This window comes from Ovis aries, chromosome 2 (assembly GCF_016772045.2).
Source record: "Ovis aries strain OAR_USU_Benz2616 breed Rambouillet chromosome 2, ARS-UI_Ramb_v3.0, whole genome shotgun sequence".
Classification (NCBI taxonomy): Eukaryota; Metazoa; Chordata; class Mammalia; order Artiodactyla; family Bovidae; genus Ovis; species Ovis aries.
Window position 1 is genome coordinate 90,537,713 of NC_056055.1, and position 15,143 is coordinate 90,552,855.

A 15,143-nucleotide genomic window follows, 5' to 3' on the forward strand; every position below is an offset into this window, starting at 1 on the left:
GGAGGAGGTTTTAACTTTAAGGCAAGGTATATAAGTCTGTAGAGAAAGCATCCATTTCATTGGCTTTCAAATAGAAAAAAAGCCATTGTCTGTGTGTGTTTGGGGGAGGGACTGTTCAGGAAAAAGAGCTAGACTCAGGGATCTCAAACCTGGGCTCTGTAACAACCTAGAGGGGTGGAATGGGGAGGAAGGAGGGCGGGATGCTCAGGTGGGAGGGGGCGTATATATACCTATGACTGATTCATGTTGATGTTTGGCAGAAACCAACACAATATTCCAAAGCAATTATCCTTCAATTAAAAATAAATAAATTTATAAAAAAACACCTACAGCTAGGAATCTGCAGAGCATTTTAAAGAAAAGCAAAACCTATTGGAAAAAAAAATCACGTAAAAACATTTAAGATATACTTGGAACAAATTTAATTCTTAGGTCAAGGTTTGACCAAAATGCATATCTGAGCACAGATGAAACTGAGTAAGGCAAGAGCAAGTTAGGACACAGAAGAAGATCCTTGCGAGGCCAGCACAGAATCTCTTCATTATGCAGATTATCCTGGGTGCCCGGGAGTGAAGAGTCATCATCCCAGCACCCAGCTTGCATTCTTAGTGTGCAGAACAGTTATAGGGTCTCATCTCAAAACACGGTTTCAGACATTCCCAGAAAGTCCTTTCTTGCCTGTATAAACTCATGAGTAGATGCAAACCTACAAAAAGATCCTGCAGCTCGGTAAATCCTTTCTGACTATTGTCTAAAACTGGGATGTCAGGATTGAACATGATCAGTGAATTCTGCGGAGAAGGCAATGGCACCCCACTCCAGTACTCTTGCCTGGAAAATCCCATGGATGGAGGAGCCCGGTAGGCTGTGGTCCATGGGGTCGCTAAGAGTCGGACATGACTGAGCGACTTCACTTTCACTTTTCACTTTCATGCATTGGAGAAGGAAATGGCAACCCACTCCAGTGCTCTTGCCTGGAGAATCCCAGGGACGGGGGAGCCTGGTGGGCTGCCGTCTATGGGGTCACACAGAGTCGGACACGACTGAAGTGACTTAGCAGCAGCAGCAGTCAATTCTGTCGCTCAACTGAATTCTGTATTGATATCTGTTTTGTGTTCCCTTATACCACATCTTGTTAATCCTCATGTTCTCAACAAAACTTCTAGATTAAGTTACATATTTAAAGCCAAAGCAAATTGGAACTATTTTGACCAAGCCAGCCTCTCCCAATATTTACCGATACATCGCTTTCCAACCTGTATACAGCACTGCCTCCCTCACTAATGGGCTTAATGTAAACTCAACCCAATGGTCTATGTTGAGCTGTTTCACGTTCCAGCTGAACAATGCTTCCCTTTAAGAAGCATCAGAGAACCAAAACTGCTAGATGAGACCTGACTCAACTTGTTTCTCTATTGTAGCCTAAGATTAAAGCATTTTTTCACCTACTTCCCCCAACCCCCACCCTTTTCTAATCCTCTATCCGGCTGATTCATAACAGCTGTTAAATAACTAGACATTTAGGTAAAAGCAAACTGAACCTATAAATCAATGTGTGTGATATAATAACCAACTCTTTCCGGCACAGCTTGCCTTGGTTTGCTTTCTTTTATGCTGATTTCAGCTGCAGCATATGTATGAAGGGGTTCAGCACAATTGTAAATACTAATCTCCAGGCTGCTAATGTCATCATAGAAATGGATATAAGTAAATGAAACTCACAGTACATTCCCAGATATATGATGGGAAATTCTGAAGACATATGCTTCCTCCAAGCTGTTGCAATCCTCCTGAGTGTGAGTATATGCTAGGATTGCCTCGTTTGTAAACGACAGAAGCCGATATCAGCTAGTTTCAGCAGGGCAGGGAGTTGACAATGGTACAGAATGTCTCATCAACCCAGCGGCAGGGATGTAGAGGGGCCTCAGAAGAAGACTGACACTAGAACCTAGAAAGCCATAAAGATTTTCTTTCTAGTTCGTCTCTCTTTTTAAAATTTTATTCATTTATTTTTGGCTGTGCTGTGTCTTGGGAGATGCGCAGGCTTTTCCCTAGTTGCAGAGAGCAGAGTCTACTCTCTAGTTGTGATGTGCGGGCTTCTCACTGTGGAGGCTTCTCTTGTTACAGAGCATAGCCTCTAGAACACAAAGGCTTCAGTAGTTGCGGCTCCCAGGCTCTCGAGCACAGGCTCAATAGTTGTGGCTCATGGGCTTAGTTGCTCCGTGGATCTTCCCAGATCAGGGATCGAACTGTGTCTCCTGCATTGGCAGACAGATTCTTTACTGCTGAACCACCAGGGAAGCCCTCCCTTTCATCTCTTTTAGTCCATCTGTTCATTTTTTTCCCCTCTGCCTTGACTAGGTTCCTCTGTGTGACAGATACTGGCTGGTTGTTCAGCAAATTCATTTTCCTTTTCTTCTGGGGACACATCTAGACCACATTTTCCATTGGATGTAGACATGTACTCAGTTCTGGCCTTCACTGTGAAGCCTGATCCATGAAAAGTTCCTTGTAATTCTCTAGTCTCTCTTTCTCTTCCTCTGCTGGCAGAATGAAAAAGACTGAGACCTTAGAGCAAAGTGATGGCCACTGGATAAAGGGAGCTCGAGTCCTGAATAACTGCATGCCTGTCCCCCCTGCTATTAATGACATACCCCTCACCCCCACCCAACTACCATGGACTCAATGTGTCTGAGAAATGACGTTCTGTCCTATTAAATTCTATTGCATTCTGTTAAGCTATTGCGATTTGTGATTCATATTTTATAGCAGTTAGTATCACTCATGGAGAAGGCAATGGCACCCCACTCCAGTACTCTTGCCTGGAAAATCCCATGGATGGAGGAGCCTGGTAGGCTGCAGTCCATGGGGTCGCTAAGAGTCGGAGACGACTGAGTGACTTCACTTTCACTTTTCACTTTCATGCATTGGAGAAGGAAATGGCAACCCACTCCAGTGCTCTTGCTTGGAGAATCCCAAGGACGGGGGAGCCTGGTGGGCTGTCATCTATGGGGTTGCACAGAGTCGGACATGACTGAAGCGACTTAGCAGCAGTAGCAGCAGCAGCAGTATCACTCAGTCTCCTTTCCTATTTTGGAAAATTCCCAACCTGCAGCTTCAGAGCATATATCTTACAAATACAGCCCCTAAATAAGGGTAAGTCTTTTCTCCATTGGTCTTATTTTCAGGAATCAGACTGATTGAACCAATGGGTCAAGTCCTACCCTTGATGCAGTCAACTGTAATGAGGGAAGTGAAGTTGTCACATGCAAAATGGCCACTAGAGGGTTCACCAGGTGAAGAGAATAAAACCAAGACAGATCCGAGTTCCTCTTCCAGCTCTGCTGCTAACTCGTTGGATAGTGTTTCTTAATTAACACACTTAGCTGTTTTGGACATCAGTCCCCACATATCAAAATGAGAGATTTAGACTGTCATCTCCAAAGTCTTTTGCAACTTCATAACCCATAAAGCTTCCTATTATGCCTAGAAAACAACTCAACTCTTAAACAACAAAATGAGAGTTTCCTTGAATTTTCTCATCCTTGGCATAGAGATGCCCCAAATATCACAGGACCTTTATGCTGTTCCCAGACACCCTATTTGGTATCTAACATAATGTAAATATTATACCCTGAATACTCATTGGAAGGACTGATGCTGAAGCTAAAGCTCCAATACTTAGGCCACCTGATGCAAAGAGCTGACTCATTGGAAAAGACCCTGATGCTGGTAAAGATTGAAGGCAGGAGGAGAAGGACAACAGAGGATGAGATGGTTGGATGCCATCACCAACTCAACGGACATGAGTTGGAGCAAGCTAGAGGAGTTGGTGATAGACACAGAAGCCTGGCATGCTGCAGTCCATGAGGTCGCAAACAGTCAGACACAGCTGCGTGAATGAACTGAACTGAACCATGTAATAATTACCTTACAGAGTCACTGTAAGGATTTTTTAAAATTCACATTCATATGGCTCTAGTACTAAATGAATGCTTAAAAATGAACTTATCTCCTTATACTGCAATTATTTGTCTGTCTATCCACTAGAGTTTAAGCACCTAAATATCAGACTTCCACTTTTATTGGCCTTCCTGTCATTAAGACACTAGCCCAGGGTCTAGCACATAATATCTATCTAATAAATGTTATTAAATAAGTAAATAAATAATTGGTATTATATGGAATATTTAGTTGGTCTTATAAAAATGTAAACTTTTCTTTCATATTAAAGTATTTCTCTCTATTATAGTCCTTCAATTGATTACTACTTATTAAGGATATCTCCTCTTTTGCCAGAAGTGCATTTCTTTATGAATAGCCTAAGGTATGACATCCTTAGGTCTCAGGGTTTCTAGTATGTGGCTATTCTTAGAATTATTTGGGGATCTGGGGAGCTGTTTATATACACTGATGCCTAGGTCCCATCCAGACTTACTGAATTGGAATCTTGTGGGTAGATCCCAGGCATCAAGGTATTTTTAATGTTCCCCAGTATAGCATCCAGGGCTAAGAACCTCTATTCTGGCCTATCTGTTCATGTTGCAGCCATGTATTAAGTATATGTGTTTTTCACTTTTGTAACTTGGATTTTTCACTCCTCTACTTGTTCAACGTGGTATATTAGGCACTACATTAGTCAGAATTACCCAGAGAAACAGAATCAGCCAGAGATGTATATGAGAGATTGATTAAATTAGCTCATGTGATTGTGGAGGTTGGCAAGTCCAAAATCTGCAGGGTAGGTTGCAGACTGAAGACACAGGGAAGAGCTGAAGTTTGAGTCCAAAGACAGTCTGCTGGCAGAGTTCCTCTTCTCAGGAGATTAGTGTCTTTCAGTTAAGCCTTTCAACTAATTGGATGAGTCCCAACAATATTGTGGAAGGTGATCTGTTTTCTCAAAGTCTGCAGATTTAAATTTTTACCTCACCTAAAAATACCTTCTTAGAGAAACATCTAGAATAGTGTTTGACTAAATATCCAAGTACCATAGCCTAGCCAAGTTGGCACATAAAATTAACTATCAAGGGCACTTAGAATGTCAATTTTTGCCATTTCTTTTGCTAGTTAAAAGCAATTTCCAGTGACTCCCTGGTGCCCCCACAGGGCTTGCTTTACAAAAATCAATTTTCTTTATGGTGGACATTATGGCTGCTGCTCTGGAAGAAGCAAGAGAAGCAAACCTGAAGTGGAAGGGTTAAAAGTCTAACTCACAAGCCCAGCTTGAAGGGTGGCCCAGAGGATCCTACATCAACTGTCTTTGTCTGCCAGAGCTCTCCTATTTCATACTTGACTCCCTGTGAATGTTTCTTAGAAAACTGAGCTACTATGTCTGTCAAGTGAATATGCACATTCATCTGTTCTTATGGGAATTACATCCAGGAAATCTAGATTAATCCCAGATCAAAACTGCCAGTGTAACCAACAGATTCTCCACTGAAAATAGACACAACAGCTATGTCAACATGCAGTTGTCCTTTTCAAAAATTTTGATTCCAAAATTTGGACCTATTCCAAGTCCCTAAGTAAAGGTATAAAGGGTATTTTCCTCACTTGGATACATGAAAATCCACTTTCGCTTTAAAATCTCTTTATAATTTCACCTATGATTGCAAAGTTGAAATTATTTTAGAAAAGTACCATTGTTAAGCAGTACAATCTTTTTCATCTAGATTGGATTGTCAGAATGTCAAAGGATCAGATCTCTAGAATTATTGAAAATATGCCTGACTTATTTGACCCCAAGCATTTCAAAACAGACTTTGTATAAAAAGTTTGCAAAACATGTCTTGTAGCCAATACTGTTTTCATGCCAAAAACTCAAATTGGAATACAGTTTTAGAATGAAGTAGAGTTTTAAAATAGTCAAAAATTTCTAGTTAACCTTCAATTTTTATATCTTTCATATTAAGTATCTGTATCACTGATTAAATTAGATGATTCATAGATTGATTAGTCCTATGAAATTTTAAGTGAATCTTTGAATGATAATTTCTGGTTTATGTGTATGTTAAATCATGCATCATCTTTATAATTAAGCTAAATTACCAATACCATATTATTAATAATCCTACATTAAAAAAATAATTACTGGTGTCAAAATTATTAAAAGTAATACTATCCAAATCATCCCAACAGCTTCTATTGCTAAAGAGGTGTGCAGTGCCTACTCCAAACTAAAAGGATCCTCCTTTTTCCTGATTGACTAAAACTATACTTAAAATATCAAATCATATCCCTTTTTCACAAAATGAAAGTTTCGTATGGCCTGTCTTAGTTCAAAGTGAATTAAAATTAGGCATGTTTTGAAAGTCATCACTAGATTTGAGGGCAAGGAGAGTAAGTTGATAGATTATGAAACTATTGATTCCTCGGAAGAGTACTGCAAACCATGCAGTTGGAAATATAAAATTACTTATAACAAGTTTTCTCACATGACCTTAGAGTTGTATATCCATATAGGGGTGGAATAGAGCATAATATCTCAAGAAATTTGTGAGATACATGGCAAATAATTTGTTACTATGACAAGAACCAGAAAAATAAGCCATCAGTTTAGTTCAGTTGCTCAGTCGTGTCCAACTCTTTGTGACCCCATGAATCGCAGCATGCCAGGCCTCCCTGTCCATCACCATCTCCTGGAGTTCACTCAAGCTCACGTCCATCGAGTCAGTGATGCCATCCAGCCATCTCATCCTCTGTTGTCCCCTTTTTCTCCTGTCCCCAATCCCTCCCAGCATCAGAGTCTTTTCCAATGAGTCAACTCTTCGCATGAGGTGGCCAAAGTACTGGAGTTTCAGCTTTAGCATCATTCCTTCCAAAGAAATCCCAGGGCTGATCTCCTTCAGAATGGACTGGTTGGATCTCCTTGCAGTCCAAGGGACTCTCAAGACTCTTCTCCAACACCACAGTTCAAAAGCATCAATTCTTCGGCACTCAGCTTTCTTGACAGTCGAACTCTCACATCCATACATGACCACGGGGAAAAACCATAGCCTTGACTAGATGGACCTTTGTTGGCAAAGTAATGTCTCTGCTTTTGAATATGCTATCTAGGTTGGTCATAACTTTCCTTCCAAGGAGTAAGCGTCTTTTAATTTCATGGCTGCAGTCACCATCTGCAGTGATTTTCGAGCCCCCCAAAATAAAGTCTGACACTGTTTCCACTGTTTCCCATCTACTTCCCATGAAGTGATGGGACCGGATGCCATGATCTTCGTTTTCTGAATGTTGAGCTTTAAGCCAACTTTTTCACTCTCCTCTTTTACTTTCATCAAGAGGCTTTTGAGTTCCTCTTCACTTTCTGCCATAAGGGTGGTGTCATCTGCATATCTGAGGTTACTGATATTTCTCCGGGCAATCTTGATTCCAGCTTCTGCTTCTTCCAGCCTGGCGTTTCTCATGATGTACTCTGCATAGAAGTTAAATAAGCAGGGTGACAATATACAGCCTTGACAGACTCCTTTTCCTATTTGGAACCAGTCTGTTTCCATGTCCAGTTCTAGCTATAAGACTTGTGAAATTCTACCCTCCCTTCTGTCTGCTCCCAGTTCAAAAGAGAAAGATTTCCTGCTCCTTGAATCAGCTTTCAGAACCTCTGCCCTTTTGTTGTACAGAATGCAAGCAAAGGAAGGACTTAAAAATTAGTAATAATAGAAGCAAGAGAAGCAATGTTGACCTCTGTGATAAAGAGCTGATACAGAAAGCAGGGAGGAAAGGAATTAAAAAATCAATCAGACTGGTTTGTTTCTCATAAATCAAAAACTTGTGAGACTTTTCGAGGGCACTAGGAAAGGAAAGATAATTAGGAATATCTGGAGATGTTTTTGGAAAAAATCGAAAGTAACAGAAGATGAGGAAAAAGGATTTATTTTAAGCATATATCCTGTGGTTCATGGATGTCGACTCTTTGGTATTTTAAGAGAAGTAAAGAATTAAATTATTTTTCAATTATTTTGAATGCTAGACTGATGTTTCTCTGAATAATTCCATGCAGAGAAGGAGCCACAGGGAGACTTAGCTTTATTTAGGTTACATTACTAACTAGTAATGTACATATTTTTTAATAGACTGAATTAACACTACTTTTATTCAGTTGTATGTCTCATGAGTGGGGAAAAAGAGGTAAGTTACAAAGTTAAAACTCTCTTGCCAAAAACAACACAGTCCATAATGATCAGCCTGGTATTGATATACGGTTATTCGATGTGGCAGCATCAATATACGAGAGTCTGCCTGCAGTGTGGAAGACCTGAATTTGATTTCTGGGTTGGGAAGATCCCCTGGAGAAGGGAAAGGCTAACCACTCCAGTATTCTGGCCTAGAGAATTCTATGGACTGTATAGTCCATGGGATCACAAAGAGTCAGACACAACCGAGCAACTTTCACTTTCAGAAAGCTTATACATTTTAATTTAAAAAAATGTTACTCTCATGTTGTTTTTATCTTATTGATGGAGGTTTCGCACAGCTGATGTCAGAGTCAGAATTAGAACTTAAAACTAAAAAATAATTCAGTATACTTCACCACAGTATTTTACCAGTTTTAAAAAATCAACAAAAACTTAGTACCACTAACACTTCCTTCACTATCTTTTTATTCACCAGATATGCAGATATGTTAATGGAAAATATTTTTCATAGTAGACAACTATTTTTATTGACTTATTAAGTTACCATCAATCTTTCTTATGTTAAACCTAACATTATTTGATTAAATAAGAGTATTCTTATTCCTTAGTATTTAAAAAGTACTCCACAGACCAGCAGCACAGGTATCTCCTGGGAGCTTTTGGAAATGTAGGATCTAAGACTCTGCCCCAGATATATTGAATTGGAATCTACATTTCATTTGATCTCCAGGTAACTTGCAACCATACTAGAGTTTGAGAAGCACTGTTCCAATTCATAGATGTTCTTCAAGTGAAATCAGTGACCATCTGTATTAGGATTACCTAGAACGCTTATAAAATATACACTTCCTGGATTCTTTCTGAGATCTAGTGTGGCCTTTGAGAGCAAATTCTTAATAATATTCTATGTGGTTGTGATGCACATGAAAGCTTGAGGAAGGAAGTACTGGGCATTTTCGCGTATCAGTGTTTTGACCCATGTATTTATATTCAGCTCTAAGCCAGTAGCTGCATGTTTATTGGGTCTGCTATACTTACAGGATTGGTTGCACTTCGTCAATGCTTACTGGGCTTCCCAGGGGGCGCTAGAGGTAAAGAACCTGCCTGCAATGCAAGAGATGTAAAAGACGCCAATTCGATCCCTCGGTCGGGAAGATTCCCTGGAGGAGGAAATGGCAACCCACTCCAGTATTCTTGCCTGGAGAATCTCATGGACAGAGGAACCTGGCGGGCTACAAAGATCGCAAAGAGTCGGACACGACTGAAGCGACTGAGCACCCACAGTGCTTATTGGTTCCTCCATCCTTTCTGAGCCACCTAAGGCATAATTGGAAAACTCTCTCTGGCCCGGTCTTATTGGCTTTTCCCCTATCTCTATTCAACTACTGGGGGAAAGAGGGTTTTGTACATCTCGAGGGTAAAAAGTCCTTCCCAGAACTACCTGGGAGGCTAACTGTAGCTGATTCCTGAGGGTCTTTTACAGGAAGACATTCTTTTACTTCCAAAATACACTTTATTTATTTATTTTTGATTACTGTTTTTTTTTTTTTTTCATTACAGTCACATGAATCAGCCATGGGTATACATGTGTCCCCCATCCTGACCCTCCCTCCCACCTCCCGCCCCAACCCATCCCTGAGGGTCATCCCAGTGCACCAGCCATGAGCACCCTGTCTTACGCATTGAACCTAGACTGGTGATCTGTTTCATATATGATCATGTATATGTTTCAATGCTATTCTCTCAAATCATCCCACCCTCACCTTCTCCCACAGAGTCCAAAAGACTGTTCTATCCAAAATACACTTTAAATTCATAATATAGTACTAAGGGCTTTCAAGGCTTTCTTTAAGGGAAAGGGCAATGCAAGAGAATCTCCAGTACCTGCTTCCAGTGTCTTCTCTGCGACCTATAAGTTATTGGCCTTAGGCAGATTACTTAGCCATTTGAGCCTCCTTGCAGCACCTGTGAAATGAGGATGATGATACCTGCCTGAAGGTTGGGCACTGTTCCAGACTGTCCCTTGAGATCCTTTCCAACTTTGAGATCCATAATTCCATTATTCCATCAAACCAACATATATCACAGTAACCACCGTATTGTGTTTCTACACTCTTGGATTCTTTCATCACTTTTCCTCTCCAATCTGTCATCTTCTTGAAGTCACCCATGTATACCTCTCCATTACAACTATTTTAATAAAAATGAATTTAGAACATTCTTATCAGAGAAACTGACTTTCACCAGAAGTTTGAAATTTAAGATAATTAACCTGTCAGAGTTAAAACACCATGTCTGTTAATTATGTGTTTAAGTGGATGCAGGTGAAATGAATGGGTGTGGATAAAGAGACATACTTGAGAAATTTAATAGTTGCCACTTAATTTAACTACTCTGAGCTCATCTAAGATGCATGAGAACAAAATAGTAAGGTGGAGCCTTGAAGGTTTCACCTGCAGTAGAAACAACTCAGCAAACACATCAATGAATGCAAAATCTGTAAAATTTGATGAACCATAGAAGCTTACAAATTGAACAGAAAATTACTTTAAATTCCTGCCCGTCAAAAGTGACTTAATCTCATCTATGTTTTCTGAGTTTATTAGAGTTAAAAAAAAAACAACCCTCTGTTTTCATAGCTTCTAACAATTTCCTAAGTACAGTAGAAGGACAAGGTGCTTGTTGAACTACTATGTGATTTGAATAAGAGACCACTTCTACTCTGAAGCACTCTTGTTAAACATTTCCTGAATGCTGCACTTAAGCAGCTGTCATGGTGCTCTACTTACAACAGACTTGGTTATACTGGTTTCTGTTATATTTGTACCTTGATTCATAGATAAATGGCTATACGATGAATTGATTAAGAACAGAAGTGTTGAAATCAGGCAGACCAGGATTTGAATACTGGCTGACTTACCAGTTTCGTAACATTGAGCAAATATCTTGTTTTCTCTCCTGCAATCGTGTTAATAATACCTTCCTTCGAAGAATGCTAGGGATTAAAGGAAATAAATTTACTTTAAAATAGATTTATGCAGTCACTTATTTGTTCATTCATTTTGTCAGCAAATGTTTACTATATGCCTTCTATATGTCTACTAGATGACAGGAGGGATGAATTTCTGATAGCAGAAAATTAGCCAGACGAGCCACTGCCTTCAATGAGATATTCTAGTTGCCTGTCACAAATCCTGTCTCACAGTAATCACTGAACAGTTGATGATGATGATGACTATTTTTATTGTTAAAAGCATATTGTGAAAGTGAAAGTGTTAGTTACTCAGTCGTGTCCAACTCTTCATGACCGCATGGACTGTAGCCCGCCAGGCTCCTCGGTCCACGGAATTCTCCAGGCAAGATTACAGGAGTGAGTTGCCATTCCCTTCAGAGGATTTTCCCAACCCAGGGATCGAACCTGGGTCTCCTGCATAGCAGGCAGATTCTTTACCATCTGAGCCACCAGGGAAGCCCCTAAAAGCATATTACTTTTATCCAAAATTAAATATTAAACCCAAAATACCATTAAACATTGAAAATGCACAGCAATAAATAAGTACATTGCCTGCTCTTGACATCTCCCATACACATGTGCAGCTTTTCCAAACTCAGTTCGTATGTGAAGGGACTAAAACCTTGAGGTACAGCCAAGATGCCTGAATCTGCATCAAAAGAAAAAATTTTAAGTGAGCTTTAAAACTCAAGTTATATTGAAACTGCCCAGAAGAGAAGTATAGGGTGAGGCTTCAGAGCATGAACTCTATAGACATGTTATTAGGTTTGAATCCCAATTCTGACACTAGCTTAATGACTTTGGATAAGTTACTTAATCTATCTCTGCTTTAATTTTCTCATATATAATGTAGCAATAATAATACTTGCTACCTCAAATAGTTGCTGTGGATAGTAAATGAGTAAATCCATGAAAATCCTTTTCAATAATGCCTGGCACAAGGGAGGATAAACAATGTTGAACAATGTCATTATTATTATTATTATTAATGTCACAAAGCACTTATCATTGGCATATGTATGATAATGCCAGTTAGAGAGAAATGTGATATGAGGTAACTAAAATGAACTTCCCTTGGATGGTACAGGAGGAATAATTCAAACCCTGTACATATATCTATGTTTGGTTACCCTCTGCTATATTTTTCAAATTGTTCATTTGAATGTTAATATATGTTATATGAAAAAAAAAGACTATTGGATATCAATATGAGTTAGGAAAAAGAGAGTTTCATAATCCATAACTTTAGAAGGATTAGACAGTTTTCAAAATAAAACAGCTTTCTTACTGCAGGACTTCTCAGAGCCCTGGGTATGCTAATATGCAAGATCATTTCCAAAGGAAAATACATTATTTCCCAAAATTACTTTACCACAGTTTTGAAGATTCATTGTTAAAAGAAATAAAGTTTGAGAAACAGTGATATAGATAGGAGGGAGATTTATCTTTGAAGAGACATAAAGCATCATCCTTAATTTAGTCAACTGTTAAAAGAAAAAAAAAAGTGATTTGAAACTGGTCAGAGGAAAAATAGAGAAGGCAGAATGGTCAATGGTGTGCTAAAGCCAGCTCATACTGTCTTATGAGACTCAAAGATTAAATTTTCAGGAATTTTGAGAGCCAATTTTGAAACAGAGCCAGTATTTTTTCATCTTTATTAATGTATTATTGACCACAAGATATTTAAAATGTACAATGTGATGATTTGACATACGCATACACTGTGAAAAGATTCCCCCCATTAAGTTAGTGAACATACCCATTATCTACCATGTTTGTTTTTTCTGTGAGACTATTAAATTCTAATCTCTTATATGATTCTCCGTTGTATACTTTCAGTTATGCAATACAGTGCTATCTACTATAGTCATCCTGTTTTACACTAGATCCTGAGACCTTATTCGTAGTATAACTACGGTTTGTTTTTCCTATTTCCCCCACTCCTCAGCCACTGGCAATTACTTTTCTACTCCAAACAGAGCCATTATTTAAAAATAAACTATATAAACTTACAAATAAATATGTAAAACTGAAAATGAACATCATAAGTATTCAAAAGTAATCACTTCCTAGATATTTTACTGCATGCGTTTTTTATCATCTGTGCCCTTGAGGTCATGCACATCTATTGCATCTGTATAGCAGAAATACTGCATAGTGGTGTGGCATCCCACATCTCTTTCCAACCCTGTCCAGTGACTTAATCTTGGTAGGTTGAAATAAGTCTCGATGAGGGTGTTTGAACCATAGAATTGGATAAATGCTATGGATCAGAGCTTGATTTATTATTTTGTAGATTTTCTAGACTTAAGGACGCTATGGAGAAAATGTTAACCATGCAGATTAAACTTAAAGAAGAAAAGCTATGGCAAACCTAGACGGTGTATCAAAAAGGAGAGACATCACTGTGCTAACAAAGGTCCATAGAGTCAAAATTATGGGTTTTCCGGTGGTCATGTATGGATGTGAGACTTGTACCGTAAAGAAGGCTGAGCGCTGAAGAACTGATGCTTTTGAACTGTGGTGCTGGAGGACTCTTGAGAGTCCTTGGACAGCAAGGAGATCAAACCAGTCAATCCTAAAGAAAACCAACCCTTAATATTCATTGGAAGCACTGATGCTGAGTCAGAAGCTCCAATACTTTGGTCACGTAATGTGAAGAACCAGCTCACTGGAAAAGACCCTGATGCTGGGAAAGATTGAAGGCAGGAGGAGAAAGCAGTAACAGGATGAGGTGGTTGGATGGCATCACTGACTCAATGGACATGAGTTTGAGCAGACTCTAGGAGACAGTGAAGGACAGGGAAGCTTGGCATGATGCGGTTCACTGGGTCACAGAGAGTCAGACGCGACTTAGTGACTTAACAACAAACTTAAAAGTGTGTCAGGTCTGTGGTAGTTACACTGTCAATAAGACAAAGGTAAGAAAATTATCTTTCAGTATTCAAAAAATATTATCTAATTCAGCAAAGCAGTCACCAGAATCATTTATGGACCAATGAGTGAGGTTCCAATACTGGAGATGTAAGAGACACGGGTTTGATCCCAGAGTCAGGAAGATCCCCTGGAAAAGGGCATGGCAGCCCACTGCAGTATTCTTGCCTAGAGAATACCATGGACAGTGGAGCCTGGCAGGCTACAGTCCATAGAGTCGCAAAGAGTTGGACAAACGGAAGCAACTTAGCACACATGCACACCCAAGTGAGTTTCCAACATACATCATCACTTTCTCACTTTTATCTTGTCCATTAGCATAAATGAATAAGCCTTGTTTTGTTAATGTGGTACATCATGTTGGTTGATTTGCACGTATTGAATTGTATGGAGTATTCTCATGATTATTTATATTTCTGTGATAAGCATATTTTGGATTCAATAATAGGGACCTACAAACAAAGTCTATAGGTTAAAAAACTAACTTGAAAATACTAACCTGGAATATTCATTCTGAAGTGAACCTGAGAGATCCTCAGACCCATTGCAAATTTTGACTAAATTCACATTATAATTCCATTATGTGCCTTTATTTTATCTTCAGGAAGATTAATGGATATCAGCAATTTATTATACTCTATTCTTTTGCTTAGGTCTAAAAGTTTTTTTAATAAAAGAGATTGAAAGAAATTAAATATTTCATAGAGGGGGTGCATTAAATTGTTTTTAGCCATACTTGTCTGCCTTATTAAGTTTGGTCTTTGGACAGACAGCTATCAGCTCATTTTGGAGCTGAAATTTAATAACAATTAACATTGGATAAAAGTCTGCATACTTGCATAGTTTCAAACCTTTTTTGTACTCAGTTCAGTTCAGTTGTTCAGTTTCAGTTCAGTTCAGTTCAGTCGCTCAGTTGTGTCTGACTCTGCAATCCCATGAATTGCAGCACACCAGGCCTCCCTGTCCATCACCAACTCCCAGAGTTCACCTAGACTCATGTCCATCAAGTCGGTGATGCCATCCAGCCATCTCATCTGTCGTCCCCTTCTCCTCCTGCCCTCAAC

The 15,143-nt window shown here is 39.2% G+C and overlaps 1 non-coding gene across 1 annotated transcript; it reads right to left on the minus strand.

The window, feature by feature from the left end:
* Window positions 1–11,529: 11,529 nt before the first annotated feature.
* TRNAS-GCU (transfer RNA serine (anticodon GCU)) lies at window positions 11,530–11,601 on the minus strand. The gene has a single exon. It is a non-coding gene; the product is annotated as a tRNA-Ser (tRNA).
* Between the last annotated feature and the right edge of the window lie 3,542 nt (window positions 11,602–15,143).